The sequence below is a fragment of the Stegostoma tigrinum genome, chromosome 4, assembly GCF_030684315.1.
Source record: "Stegostoma tigrinum isolate sSteTig4 chromosome 4, sSteTig4.hap1, whole genome shotgun sequence".
NCBI classification, from domain to species: Eukaryota; Metazoa; Chordata; class Chondrichthyes; order Orectolobiformes; family Stegostomatidae; genus Stegostoma; species Stegostoma tigrinum.
Genome location: NC_081357.1, coordinates 25,647,907 through 25,661,748, shown reverse-complemented (window position 1 = coordinate 25,661,748; position 13,842 = coordinate 25,647,907). Strand labels below are relative to the sequence as shown.

The following is a 13,842-nucleotide window of genomic DNA, read 5'->3' as shown; positions in this document are numbered from 1 at the left end:
GCAGAAGCCTTTAGGTCATATAACATTTGTACTGCAAGTTACAGAAATACAAATAGACAATGAAGTAATTAGGTCACGGGGCATCTGGGACCCAATGAATATTGGGTCTAATGGTCTATCTCCTTAACCAATGATATTTCAGGTTAAACTTAACCAATTAAATTTAAGGATTGAGAAACAAACAAAACAAATGACAGAGATAATAAGGTGTAAAGCTGGATGAACACAGTAGGCCAAGCAGCATCAGAGGAGCAGGAAAGCTGACCTTTCGGGTCTGGACCCTTCTTCAGAAATTTCTGAAGAAGGGTCCAGACCCGAAACGTCAGCTTTCCTGCTCCTCTGATGCTGCTTGGCCTGCTGTGTTCATCCAGCTCTATACTTTGTTATCTCAGATTCTCCAGCATCAGCAGTTCTACGATCTCCAAAATAAATGACAGAGTTGTTCATATGGTGAATTACTGACTCAAATTAGAAATAAAAGGTAGATTGAGAGACAGAAAGAAGAGAGAGAAAAGAGAAGGGTGAAAAACAAAATACGTATAAAACAAGGAATTTAAAAGTTTGCTTAGAATAATTTAGTGAGACTGCTGTTCCAATTGTTTACTTTTGAACCTCCAAGGTGGACTTTCATGTCAATTACTTCATTAATGGGGTCTTTATAACATAGAAAAGTGAACTTAAGCATTTTGGTACAACTCATTCATGTTTACAATGCAAATGCAACAGTATCTGACATTCATGGAGAGGTTGATGTTTTTCTAAGGTTACAGCAAATTATTCAGCAACATGTGCTATCTGGCATTAATGACCCATTTCTTCTTCCCCATATACTGCTGGGAACATTTTCTTTGCTCCCACTAATAATAGTAGATATGTTAACATACAAATCAGGAACAGCAGTAGATCACTCAATTCCTGAAGCCTGGTTCACCATTCAGATCATAGCTGATCTGATTATTCCAGATTCCTGCCTACCCTCTTGATAATCAAAATATCAATCTATCTCCGCCTTAAAAAAAGACTCTGTTTTAAATACATTTCAAGGAAAAAGATTCCAAGGATTCACAATGCTTTGTGAAAAGAATATTTCCTTATCTATGTTTTAAATTTAGCAACAGTACTTTCAGTCCATTTATCCAAGTCTTTTCTATAAACTGTTCAAAAAATTGAGGCTTCGAATCAAACCTTATTGGCACACAACTCATTACATTCTTGCCACCTTGAACATTACCACTTATGCCTACTGTTTCCTGATAGCTAGACAATTTTCTACCTATGCCAATATGTTACTTCCCACATCACAACCTCTTATTTTCTGTAATGATTTATTTAACACCTTCTGGAAATCAAAGTACAATACATCCACTGTCCCACTTTACACACACTGTGTATTAATTTCTCAAAGAATCCAAGTAATTGGTAAACATAACTTCTCTTTCAAAAAGCCATGTTGATGCTTCCTGATTACCTTAAATGTTTTCAAAGTGCCCTGCAATATTGTTTTTATTAATAGATTCTGACACCATTGAAAGCTAACTGACCTGTAATTTTCTGCTGTCTCCCTCCCTTTTTGAGTAAAGGAATTATATTTGCCAATATCTAATCAAATGGAACATTCTCCAAATCCAGGGAATTTTGGAAAACTAAAAACAACATATCAACAATCTCACTAACCAGGGTATTTTAAAACCTTAGGATGAAGTCCATCAAGCCTGGGGATCTGGCAGCTCACAACTCCAACAGTTTGCTCAGTATCATTTCCCAGGTGGTTGTGATTTTCTTGAGCACTTGCATTCTGTACATTAAAGGCCATGCAAAAACCTGTTCAATTAATCTGTGTCTACTTATTATCCATTATTAACTTCTGAGACATGCTTTCCATAGGATCCATGTTCAATGTGTTAATTCTTTACTTTTTAAATATTTATACAAACTCTGCTTGTATCTGCTTTCATATTTCAAGTTAGATTTCTCAAATTCTAATTTCCCATCTTATTAATATTTTCATAATTCTTTGCATTTTTTAAGTATTTTGATTAATCTTCTGAACTGCCAGCCATTTGGGTATAATTATTTGTTTTTCTTCATGTTTGATACTTCTTTGATTTTTTCCATTTATGCATAGTTGGTGGGTCCTCCCTTTGAATTTTTTTCTTCCTTGCTGCAAAATACTTAGCCTGCGTTTTCTGAAATATCACCTTCAAAAGCTGTCCTACTTCTCTCCTGATTTATCCTTAAACCAATGTACCAGTTCGATTTAGCTAGCTCTGGTTTCATGCTATCACAACTGCTATTACTAGAGCTTAAAATACCAGCTCTGGACACAGCCTTTTTTCCTATAAATTGAAAATAAAATTCAATCATATTATGATTACTGCTTCCTGTGGGTGCCTTCACTATAAAATAATTCATGCCTTACTGACAATATCCATTGCCGTCCTGGGCATATTCTGTTTCACCAACAGGGCAGACCCAGCAGAGGTGGCGACACTGTGGTAAACAGTAGGTGAGAGTTGCCCTGGGACATTGAATCTTGATCCTATGATATTTTAAGGCATTAGGCTGAAAGTGGGCAAGGAAACATCCTGCTGATGACTATGTGCCACGCACCTACCCACTTTCGCTGAAAATCTCGACCCCCCGACGGGGTATCTTGGTTCCACAATCGGTCAATGAACGCTCACAATCAGTTTGGCTGTTAAAGACTTTACTCTTTTATTTCTTCATACAGCCGGATACAGAGCGTCTGAAAACACAGAAGTTGAGCACTTCTGTATTCTTCAGAGGAGCTTCACACCACAGGCTAATACAAAGACATTTTCATATTTTTCTTAAAGCACAGTACAAGGCGTAATCACACAGTATATTCAAACAATTACCAATCAGTACATAATATTGCTTTATTGACAGTTACTAAGTCCAATGATATTAACTGGTAAACAACTTATGTCACTACACTTAGATCATTTTTATTTTGCTACAGAGAGCCGCTGCACCTGCACTTGAAGGTCATTCAAAGTGGTTAGTACTTCTCTATCTTATCAAGTTACCGCTGTATTCTGAAAGGTACATTGTCTTATAATCTTCCTTTGCAGCGGTCTGAGGGTTAGTTATTTATGTAGCTCCAGCAGAATTAATTAACAGTTCACAGCCTAGAAGCCATTTTGTTGTGCTAACTTGCACCGAGAAGACGTCTTGTGTCTGTATCCAAGTTTCAGACTCTCACCTCAACTGATGAATCAGTACTTTTCCGTGTTAATCACCAGCTGAAGGAAGGGCTAAGAATGGCAAGAATAGCAATGAAGGGGAGAACAAGTTTATACTACATTACATGATAATGCTGACAGGTTGTCAAGTAAACTCAGAATGGTAGAGGTGTTGCCATCAAGAATGCAACAGTTGATGTCAGTCATCCTGTAATGACTCTCGTAGCGAAGCAGGACCAATAAAATTTTAAACAAAAAACAGAAATTGCTGGAAAAGCTCAGCAAGTCTAGTAGCATCTGCAGAGCAAAATCGGAATTAACATTTTGGGTCGAAAGATCCTCCCTCAAAACTGATGATAGCTTGGAAAACGTCAGTTTATATGCAGAAGATAGGGTGGGGGGAAGGGATAAGAAGTAAACGATAGGTGTGGACAGAGCCTAAAGAGAGGAAAGAACAGCTGGACGGACAAAGGACTGGATAACGATCTGGTTAGGAGGGCAAACAGCTATTAATGGGGACTGTTAGTGGCTAACAATGGCTTGTATGTAATAGCAATGATAACAAGTCTGATGTGTGGGTGTTATGGTGAGGACAGGGGAGAGCTCAAGCCCAAAAGTTATTGAAATCAATATTGAGCCCAAAAGGCTGCAGGGTCCTCTAGTGGTAAATGAGGTGCTGTTTTTCGAGCTTTTGCTGAGCTTTGTTGGAACACTGCAGCAAGCCTGAGACAGAGATGTTGACCAGGTAACAGGGCAGTGTGTTAATGTGGCAGGCAACTGGAAAGGTCAGAGTTTTGATTGTAGATAGTACAATTTTACATTGACTCTTTCAAACTTAGACTATAATTAAGAATGACCAGTCTTTCAATTAAAATTAAAATCAAACCCAAAATTTTATGAGACAATGGATAACTTCTGGTAGTGCTGCAACAGAAGCTGTGACACCAGCCATCATATGGTGTGTTACAGGTGAATTTACAATCATATTATTGCTACTACATGGCCACAAGCTGAAGAGAGGGGTCCAAACCTCGGTGGAAAGTCTTGTGCAAAGTTGGTATTTGTCTCATGTTCCACAACATTGATTGTAGGCTTTCTGTCAGATCTACTCATATACGAAGCATTTTGTTATACACTGCATCAGTCATCAATTGTAGCCTCGTCCATCAAAGTGTTCATGCAAATTTCTTCAGTAGAACCCATGTGTGACTTTGTCCAACATGGTCTATCCTTTCCTCATGGATGCAGATCATGGGATATGTATGTAATAATATGCAAATTCCTCTCTTTAAGTAATGTTCTAAACTAGGCACAAAACAAGTTTCTGGAAAAGTTCAGCAGGTCTGGCAGCATCTGTGAAGAAAAGATCAGAATTAATGTTTCGAGTGCGGCACCCTTAACTGTTCTAAGGAAAGGTCATCAGCGCTGAAACGTTAACGCTGATCTTTTCTCCATAGATACTGCCAGACTTGCAGAACATTTCCAGCAACTCCTGTTTTTGTTCCGATGTACAGCATTTACAATTCTTTCAGTTTTTATTTAGCTCTAACTCTGTCAGTATCTGACCCGGGGGCTGTGTGCATAACAGCGAATGGCACTGTCTTTTTCTCATTGTTACTGTCCTCACTACCACCTGGCCAGTTTGCAGTTATGCAATACCATACAGGAACATAGGAACAGGCTCTTTCAGCCCATCAAACCTATGCCAATTCCTAATCCTATTTAGACCCACTACTTATTGCCCAAATTCAGTTCCTATCCCTGCATTTTCCTCCGGTTCATGTGTCTATCAAGATACACCTTAAATATTTTTAATGAGCCTGCTACCATCAACTCCACTGGCAGTGCATTCATCACCATTTGTGTGAAAAATTTTCCCTGCCTTCCCACAACCCCCCACCCTGAATCCTGGCCGTCTCGTACTTTGACCTTTTGATCCTAGAAAAAACCCTCTTACCATCCACCTCTCATATGCCTCTCCTAATTTTGTAGACCTCTATCAGGGTGGTCCTCAGCTGCCGTCTTTCAGGTGAAAACAATTCAAGTTTATCCGACCTCTCCTCCTAACTAAAACCTTTCAGACCAGGCAACATCCTGTTAAAACTACCTCTCCAAAGCATTCTCGTCCTTCTGGTAGTGTGGCAACTATAACTGCATGCAATATTCCAAACGTGGCCTCACTGAAGTTTTATATAGCTGTACTATGACTTGCCAACTTTTACATTCGATGCCCTGACCAATGAAGGCAAGCGTGCTGTATGCTGTATTGATCATCTTGTCTACCGGTGTTGCCACTTTCAGGGATTTGGGGACGTGTACGTCCAGATCTCTCTGTATGTCAACACTCCTAAGGGTTCTGCCGTTTACTGTCTAATTTGTACCTGAATTTGATCATCCGAAATGTATCACCTCGCATTTGCCAGATTAAACCCCATCTGACATTTCTCTGCCTAAACTTGCAATCTATCTATATCATGCCATAGCCTTTGACAATCTTCCTCATTATCTGCAATACTGCTAATTTTGTGTCATCCGTAAACTTACTAATTAGACCACCTACATTTCCCTCCAGATCTTTTACATATATTACCAACAACAAAGTCCCAGCACCAATCCCTGCGGAGCACCACTAGTTACTGATTTCTATTCCGAAAAGCACCCTTCCACCGTTACTGTCTGTCTTCTATGACCAAAGCAGTACTGTATCCATCAAGCTAGCACACCTGGGATCTCATGAGACTTTACCTTTTGTATCAGCCTGTCATGAGATACCTTATCAAATGCCTTACTAAAGACAATGTAGATAACATCCACTGGCCTTCCTCATCAATCATCTTCCTCAAAAAACTCAATCAGGTTGGTGAGACATGACCTTCCCCACACAAACCCATGCTGCCTATCACTAACTTGTCCATTCATTTCCAAACAAGAATAAATCGTCTCTTGGTATCTTCTCCAAAAGCTTCCCCACCACTGACATCAAGCTCATTGACTTGTAATTACCTAGATTATTTCTGTTTCCCTTCTTAAACAAAGGAACAACACTAGCAATTCTCCAGTCACTGGAACCTTGCCTGAGGCCAAAGAGGATGCAAAGGTGCCTGTTAAGGCCTCAACTATTTCTGCCCTTGCCGCCCACAATATCCTGCGATAGATCCCATCTGGCCCTGGGGACCTATCCAACTTAATGCATTTCAAGACACGTAACACTTCCTCCTTCATCATATTGACCTGTCTGAGAGTATTCACACACCTTTCCCTCAACTTCTCTCACACCCCTCTCTTTGACAAATACTCATAGAAAGTACGCATTAAGGATCTCACCTACTTTCTCTGACTCCATACATAACCTCCTCCTTTATCCTTGATTGGGCCTACACTTTCCTACACTCTTGCTCCTATTATATGTGTAAAATGCCTTGAGATTGTCTTGAACCCTGCTGGCCAAGGACATTTCATGGCCTCTTTTAGGATTCCTGACTCACTATTTGAGCTCCTTCCTACTCTCTCTATATTCTTCGAGAACTTTGCCTGTTTTTGGTTACCTCAATGTTAGGTATGCTTCCTTTCTTTGACTATGCTGATATTTTTCCCCTGTCATCGTAGGTTCCTAAATCCTGTCATTCCTGTCTTTCATTTTCACAGGAACATGCCTGTCCTGCATTCTAATCAACCAGCCTTTAAAAGATTCCCACTTGTCAGATGTAGATTTACCCTCGAATAGCTGCTCCCAAACCACATTCTCCAATTCTTGTCTAATTCATTTATAGTTGGCCTTTCCATAATTTAACACCTTTATCTGAGGTCCATTCTTGCCCTTATTCATAAGTATCTGAAAGTTATAGATTTATAGTCACTATCTCCAAAATGCTCTGCCACCAAAACTTTGATCATCTGGTTGGGCTTGCCATTATATTTATTTCCAAGTATTAAAGTTTTATCCTTCTAGGTCCCATCCCTCATCATAGCGACTCCAATAATGACAAGTATCACCTTCTATATGGCTGTAAGGGACTTGGAGCTTTCAGCCCCACACAGTGGACAGCATCTTGTCCTAAAAACAAGGGAAGGGTATCAATGAATGCGGTGTAATCTGTTTGGGTAATGTGGCTCTCATGGTTGAATAGTTGGCAGTGTGCACAAGCTGTGAGATGTAAGTGCAACGCTTGCAGCAGTGCTAATTATTTGAAGATAAAGAAAAACAATGAATATTAGGTATTAGTCCTGACTGATAGAGATGTTTGGTAAGTAATTGATGGAGGTGTGGTGCATTGAGAAATGTCTGAAGTTAAATGGTGTCAATCACTTTTATGTTCTAATAAAAAAAGTTCCAATAGCATTAAACTTACTCATCAGTCATAATCTAAATAGTTACGTAAAGAGTTGGAGAAGATTGCAGTTATAGAAAATGGTCAACAGTGACAAGGTTATTAAGAAATTTGAACATAAGGCTGAGAATTTTAACATAGAGTCATAGAGGCTGGCATCACAGAAGAAGGCCCTTCAGCACAGAATCTGTACCCCTGTTAAAATCAAGCACTTAAATATTCTAATCCCATTTTCCAACACTTGACCCATAGCCTTGTATGCCTTGGCATCATAAATGCACATCTATATAATTCTTAAAGTTGTGAAGGTTGTGAAAGTAGTGAGGCAGTGAGTTCCAGATTCCCATTACCCTCTGAGTAGAAAAAAATTCTCACATCCCCTCTAAACTGCAGCTCTTACCTTAACTCTTAAAGCCCCTGGTCATAGATCCCTCTGCGTTGGGGAGAAATTACTTCCAATGTACACTATCTACATCCCTTTTAATTTTATATGTCTCAATCATATCCTACCTCAATCGCCTCTGCTCCAAGGAGAACAACCCCAGTCTATCCAATCTCTCCATAACTAAAACTCTCCAGCCCAGATAATGTTCTGGTGAGTTTCCTCTGCACCTGCTCCAGTACAAGCACATCCCTCCTATAATGTGTATTCCAGAACTGCGTAAAGCACTGTATCTGCAGCAATTAGTTCCAATATTATATCCCTTCTCCTGACAAACCAAACAACTAATAAACTATAATCAAGTCTTAAAAGACACTGGCTAGTTCTTTACACTTCCATTTCAAATTTCCACGAAAAAAATTCTCTCAAAAAAGATTTTAAACCCAAGCCAACGGGTTGTCACATGTCTGGTTTGCCTGAACCATTTTATTGAAATAAGTCCAGATTGCACCAGCTGCTATATAAACTCAAATCTCGTTTAAGAATATTTAAAACATTAAAAATGAATGGAATACACATTTTCTTCTAAATCAAAAAGCAAGCAATTCAATAGGGCCAGTGGCTCTGTTCTGTACACTGATTTTAGACAGTAGAATTATGAACTAATATTTTTATTCACATCATTAACAATGTACTAATTCCAGAATTGGAAACAGAAGTTATTAACTACATAAAATTAGTAAATTAGTAAAACATTCGAAGCATAATTTTCCGCATTAAGCAACAATCTTAACACGTCAAGTTTGAACTTTCAATCTCTTTGGTGATAATACCTGGAGGTGCAAGAGGAAAGTAATCACTAATTTTTATGCCCTTCTGCAGAACACCATTTCTGGCCAATATGGTTGGCTCTCTTTTTTTAAAAATTCTTTTGTGGGACACAGGTGCCATTGGCTGGTCAGCATTCATTGTCTATCTCTAGTTGCCCAGAGGGTAGTTAAGAGTCAATTACATTGCTGTGGGTCTGGACTCACAAGTAGGCTATACAGGGTAAGAACAGCAGTTTCCTTCCCTGATGGATATTAGTAAACCAGATGAGTTTTTCCAGCCATCAACATCAACTAATGGTCATCACTAGACTCTTAATTTGCAATTTTAAAAAATTAAATTCAAATTCCACTGTTGACTCAAAAACTTCCGGGCCCCACAAGAGTTCCACTAACTTCTTTATTTTAGTTTAGCTGGCGAGAGGTCCGGAGTCAACAGACAAGCTTTCACTTGGTGGACTCTCGTCGGACCTCTGCATATAGCATAAAAGCAGTACAGTTTATAGCCGTTGTTATCACATCCCATACTGTTCACAAGCATTAAAAGCACATAAGCAGTGCAGTTAACAATGTTTCATTGAATAGAGAAAGCAGCCCCAGCCGTGGGAAGGACAGCTGCAACCTTCAGCTTGTTACAAACACAGGCACACAATTCAAAATTTATAGTACATCATTATTTCAGCAAAACTTCTAACTAATGCTTACTCAATACTTTATCATTCCCTCCTTTTGATCATTTCATGATCACACAGAATATTCCTAAATCCAATAACTATAGCAATTGGATATCAGTGGCCACAAACATCTTAATACAAGATGACAGGCAATTATAGCAAGTATTATAATCCTGAAATGTAACAACATGCCCCCAATATTCCCAAAACCACTCCCAAATAGCCACCATCCTGTCCCACTATTGAACTCATGTTGGTTATTACCAACACCTTGGATTTTCTGGACTTCTTGGATAATGTGCTTGGAGAAGTCGGTAATATTGGTTGATTCAGCAGGAATATAAGTACAACACTCATTCCCTATAATGGCGCATGTCCCTCCTTTTTCTGCCAAGATAAAGACTTAGAGCCATTCGATTTTGTAAGACACGACCATTTCAGCAGATAACTCAGTTATCTGCATCTGAGTATCAGTCAATGCCCCCCTATATTGTTAACTAGTACCTCCAGGGCAGCCACTAAATTAATTATTTCCCAAGAAGTTTGGGCAGTTCCATAAAGGGGGCAAAGGAACATCCATAACCTTTCCCTTTCAGGTATTTCCCTTTGTTGTCACCCCCAATGAGGATGTTCCTTGGGGCGACTCATAATTCGTAAATGAGGGACCAAATATGCTAAGTAACAACAACCCTTCTAAGGGCGGCCCTGGGGTTTAGTGATTCCACCATTGTCTGCTTTGTCTCCTGGCAACCAGGTGTAGGCCCGGTTCCTGCACACGCAATAGGTTCCATTTAGAGGCCATGGAAGTGCAATACTCTCATTCTTCACACAGGAGCTATATCCCACATCATGGGATGCACTCTGAGTATGGCTACAGTAACAGATAGCATTCACTAGATCTTTAAGAGGGGGCACTATCAAGGCAGTCACTAACTTCTCGGGATCTAGGGGGCTTTTCTTGCTCTCCACTCTTCAAAACTACATGGCTGACAATCACTACCATGTTTATATAGTGAGCAGTTAACCACACTACCATTGGTGGAAACCAAAAAGGTTTGTATTGAAGTTAATTCACTGGCATTGACGGGGGCAATAGACATAGGAATCATGGCCTCACCGTGCTGGGGAATCTCAGCACACCACCATCTGCCATAGTGGGATTCAAGTTCAGATCAACAGAACGTCACCTGGCTCTCTGGATTAATAGTCCACCTATAATGCCACTAGGCCCTCAACACCTCTTCAACCGTAGACCTGTTCACAGGTGCTTTAAAAAGGCTCCCAATTTTTGCTGTAAAACTGTTACTTTCCTAGCAACATTTAAATGGAGGAGTTGAAATAAAAACAGATAAGTACTAGAAATACTCAACAGATTAGGCAACATTTGAAGAGAGAGAAATAGAGTTAACATTACTTTAAGATCATTCTAGGGCCTGAACACCTTCTTCCACACCCCACATCCCACGTCCAAGTCCATGAGATCATAAGATACAGCAATCAAATTAGGCATTTGACCCATCTAGTCTGCTCCACCATTTGATCACTGTTGATAGGTTTCACAATCCCATTCTCCGACCTTCTCCCCCTAATATTTGACCACCGTACGAATCAAGAATCCATCATTCTCTATCTTGAATACACTCAATGGCTGGGCTTCCATAGCCTTCTGTGGAAATGAGTGTCACAGTCACCGCTATCTGGCTGAAGAAATTTCCCCTCATTTCAGTTCGAAAGTGTTGTTCCTTCATTCTGAGGCTGTACCTGCAGGTCCCAGTCTCTCCTACTAATGGTAATGTCTTGTCCTTGTCCATTCTATTCAGGCCACTCAGAATTCTGTAAGTTTTAATCAATTCCCACCCCCCATCCTTCTAAGCTCCATCAAGTACAGACCCAGAGTCCACAACTGCTCCTCATATGACAAGTCCTTCGCCCTGGGATCATTCTTGTACATCTCCTCTGGACCCCCTCCAACACCAACACATCCTTCCTTAGATATGGGGCCCAAAACTGCTCACAATATTCCAAATATGATCTGACCACATTATAAACTCAGCAGTACATCTCTGCTCTTGTATTCTAGCCCTCTTGTAATAATGCTTACATTACATTTGCTTTCCTAACTGACAACTGAATCTGCATGTTAACTTTAAGAGAATCCTGAAGTAAGACTCCCAAGTCCCTTTGTGCTTTAGATTTCCAAATTCTTTCCCCATTTACAAAATAGTCTGTGCCTCTATCCTTCCTACCATACTTTCACACATTACATTTCATCTGATATAACAAGATGTAGAGCTGGATGAACACAGCAGGCCAAGCAGCATCAGAGGAGCAGGAAAGTTGAGGTTTCTGGCCTAGACCCTTCTTCAGAAAATTTCTGAATTCTGACAATTTCAGATTTTCTGAAGACTGGTCTAGGCCCGAAACGTCACCTTTCCTGCTCCTCTGATGTGCTTGGCCTGCTGTGTTCATCCAGCTCTACACCTTGTTATCTCTGATTCTCTAGCATCTGCAGTCCCTACTATCTCTGAAACATTCAAGCTGATGTTACGTCCAAATTGTTAATGTACAATGTGCTTTCAGCTTAGCCAATTCATTTTCATCAACAATAGTCCCTATCATCACCTCTTCTGTCTCCTTAGTTAACATTATCCATCCCTTTAACTGTCTTTTTCTCCCTCTGGGCTCTGTCTCCACCTATCGTTAACTCTTTTGCAACCCCACCCCAACCCCCTGTCTTCAGCATATTCCTAGCTACTATATAGTTTTGAAGAAAAGTCACTAGACCTGAAATGTTAAATTTGTTTTCTCTCCACAGATGCTGCCAGACCTGCCAGTTTCTCCAACAATATCTGCTTTTGTTTAAGTTTGAATTAAATTTGGTACAGTTCAGGGACTAGGAACTAATGTGGATCGACAAACACAAAGATAATGGATGGATGGGCCAATGCAAATCAAGATATGAGCAACAAATGAGGATGAAAAATATAGGAACAGTAACTAGGAGCAGGTGTAGGCCATTTGGACCATTAAGCCTGATTTTCCATTCAATATGACAATGGCTGTTCCTCTATCTCAATGCCATATTTCTGTTTTCTCCCTATACCTCTTAATGCTTCTAAAAGCTAAAAAAAAACTACCAGATATAATGATGTAATTGTCATTTTATCGTGCTATGATGATTGACACCATCTAAAATATTAATTTCTAATTTTCATTCATATTTAGGCTGGACTTTTTTCAAGGAAAATTTAAACAGTTTTCACAGCAAAGGGCACTTAGTACAGCAGCTAAAAGAATACAAGCTGCTTGATGAAAATGCCAAGTCTACAAATCTTTCAGAAAAAAAGTTTATGGATCCAGTTTACGGCTTCAAATATACCGGGACTAAGAGATACTTAGCAAGAAACTTCCACAGATACAAGAGAAGATCCCTCTCTCTCTCTCTCTTTCTGAAATTTCTGTGATTTGAAGGTTAAAAATCCATCAGAAGACTTTTTGGCTGCAAGGTGAGAGCTTTTAAAGCAACAACAATGGATAAACACTGCTGTCTCCAAAGAATATAACAAAGATATAAGTTAGGAGCTAGAATAGATCATTTCACCCTTCAAGCTTGCTCTGCCATTCAACAAGTCAATAGCGGATCTAATTGTGGTCTTAACTCCATATTCCCGCCTACACTTCCGCAATCAATTAGCCATAGCTGCTCAGTGAGAAACAACAACTACTATGTAAATTAATTATTCAGCTATAAGATTCTAGATAATCTGTGAAAAATCCTTTTCCGGGCTATACATTTCACTTCACCAACTTTCAAGATTTGATACGCTGCAGAATTCTAACATTTTTTAATACCGGGAGGTTGTATGCATGTTTTTTTTCCATGCATTAGTAAATAGTTGGATATATTTGTACATTTTAAACATTTTGTTAACAATTTCTGCTTTTTTGCTGGAGTGAACTTTAGAAGAAAAGCTATTAATTTTTTTTGATTCATTCACGGGATTAGTGTGTCACTGGATAGGTCAGTATTTATTGCCCATCCCTAATTGCCCCGAGGGTTAAGAATCAACCACATGTAGGCCAGGCCCAGTAAGGATGGCAACTTCCTTCCCTAAAGGATATTAGTGTACTGGATAATCGGTAGTGGATTCATTGTCATCATTAGACTCATAATTATAAATTTTTCTTAATTTGAATTAATATTCCATTATCTCCAGTGCCAGGATTCGAATCCGGGTCCCCAAATCATTACTCGGGTCTCTGGATTCGCAGTCCCCACTTTATTAACATACAGAAACCAGCAAACTTATTTCTTACACCCATTATACACAGTGAAGTGTTATTTTTTCAATACCTTTTAAATGCAACCTCTATTGTCATAAGTTGGAGTGCAGACAGCAATTTGTTCACCTGTCTTGATTTGGT

The 13,842-nt window shown here is 39.4% G+C and overlaps 1 protein-coding gene across 2 annotated transcripts in view; it reads right to left on the bottom strand.

Moving 5' to 3' along the window:
• ak9 (adenylate kinase 9) overlaps positions 1-13,842 on the bottom strand; it is a 298,446-nt gene that overhangs the window by 262,246 nt on the left and 22,358 nt on the right. The gene's annotated exons all lie outside the window — the stretch shown is intronic.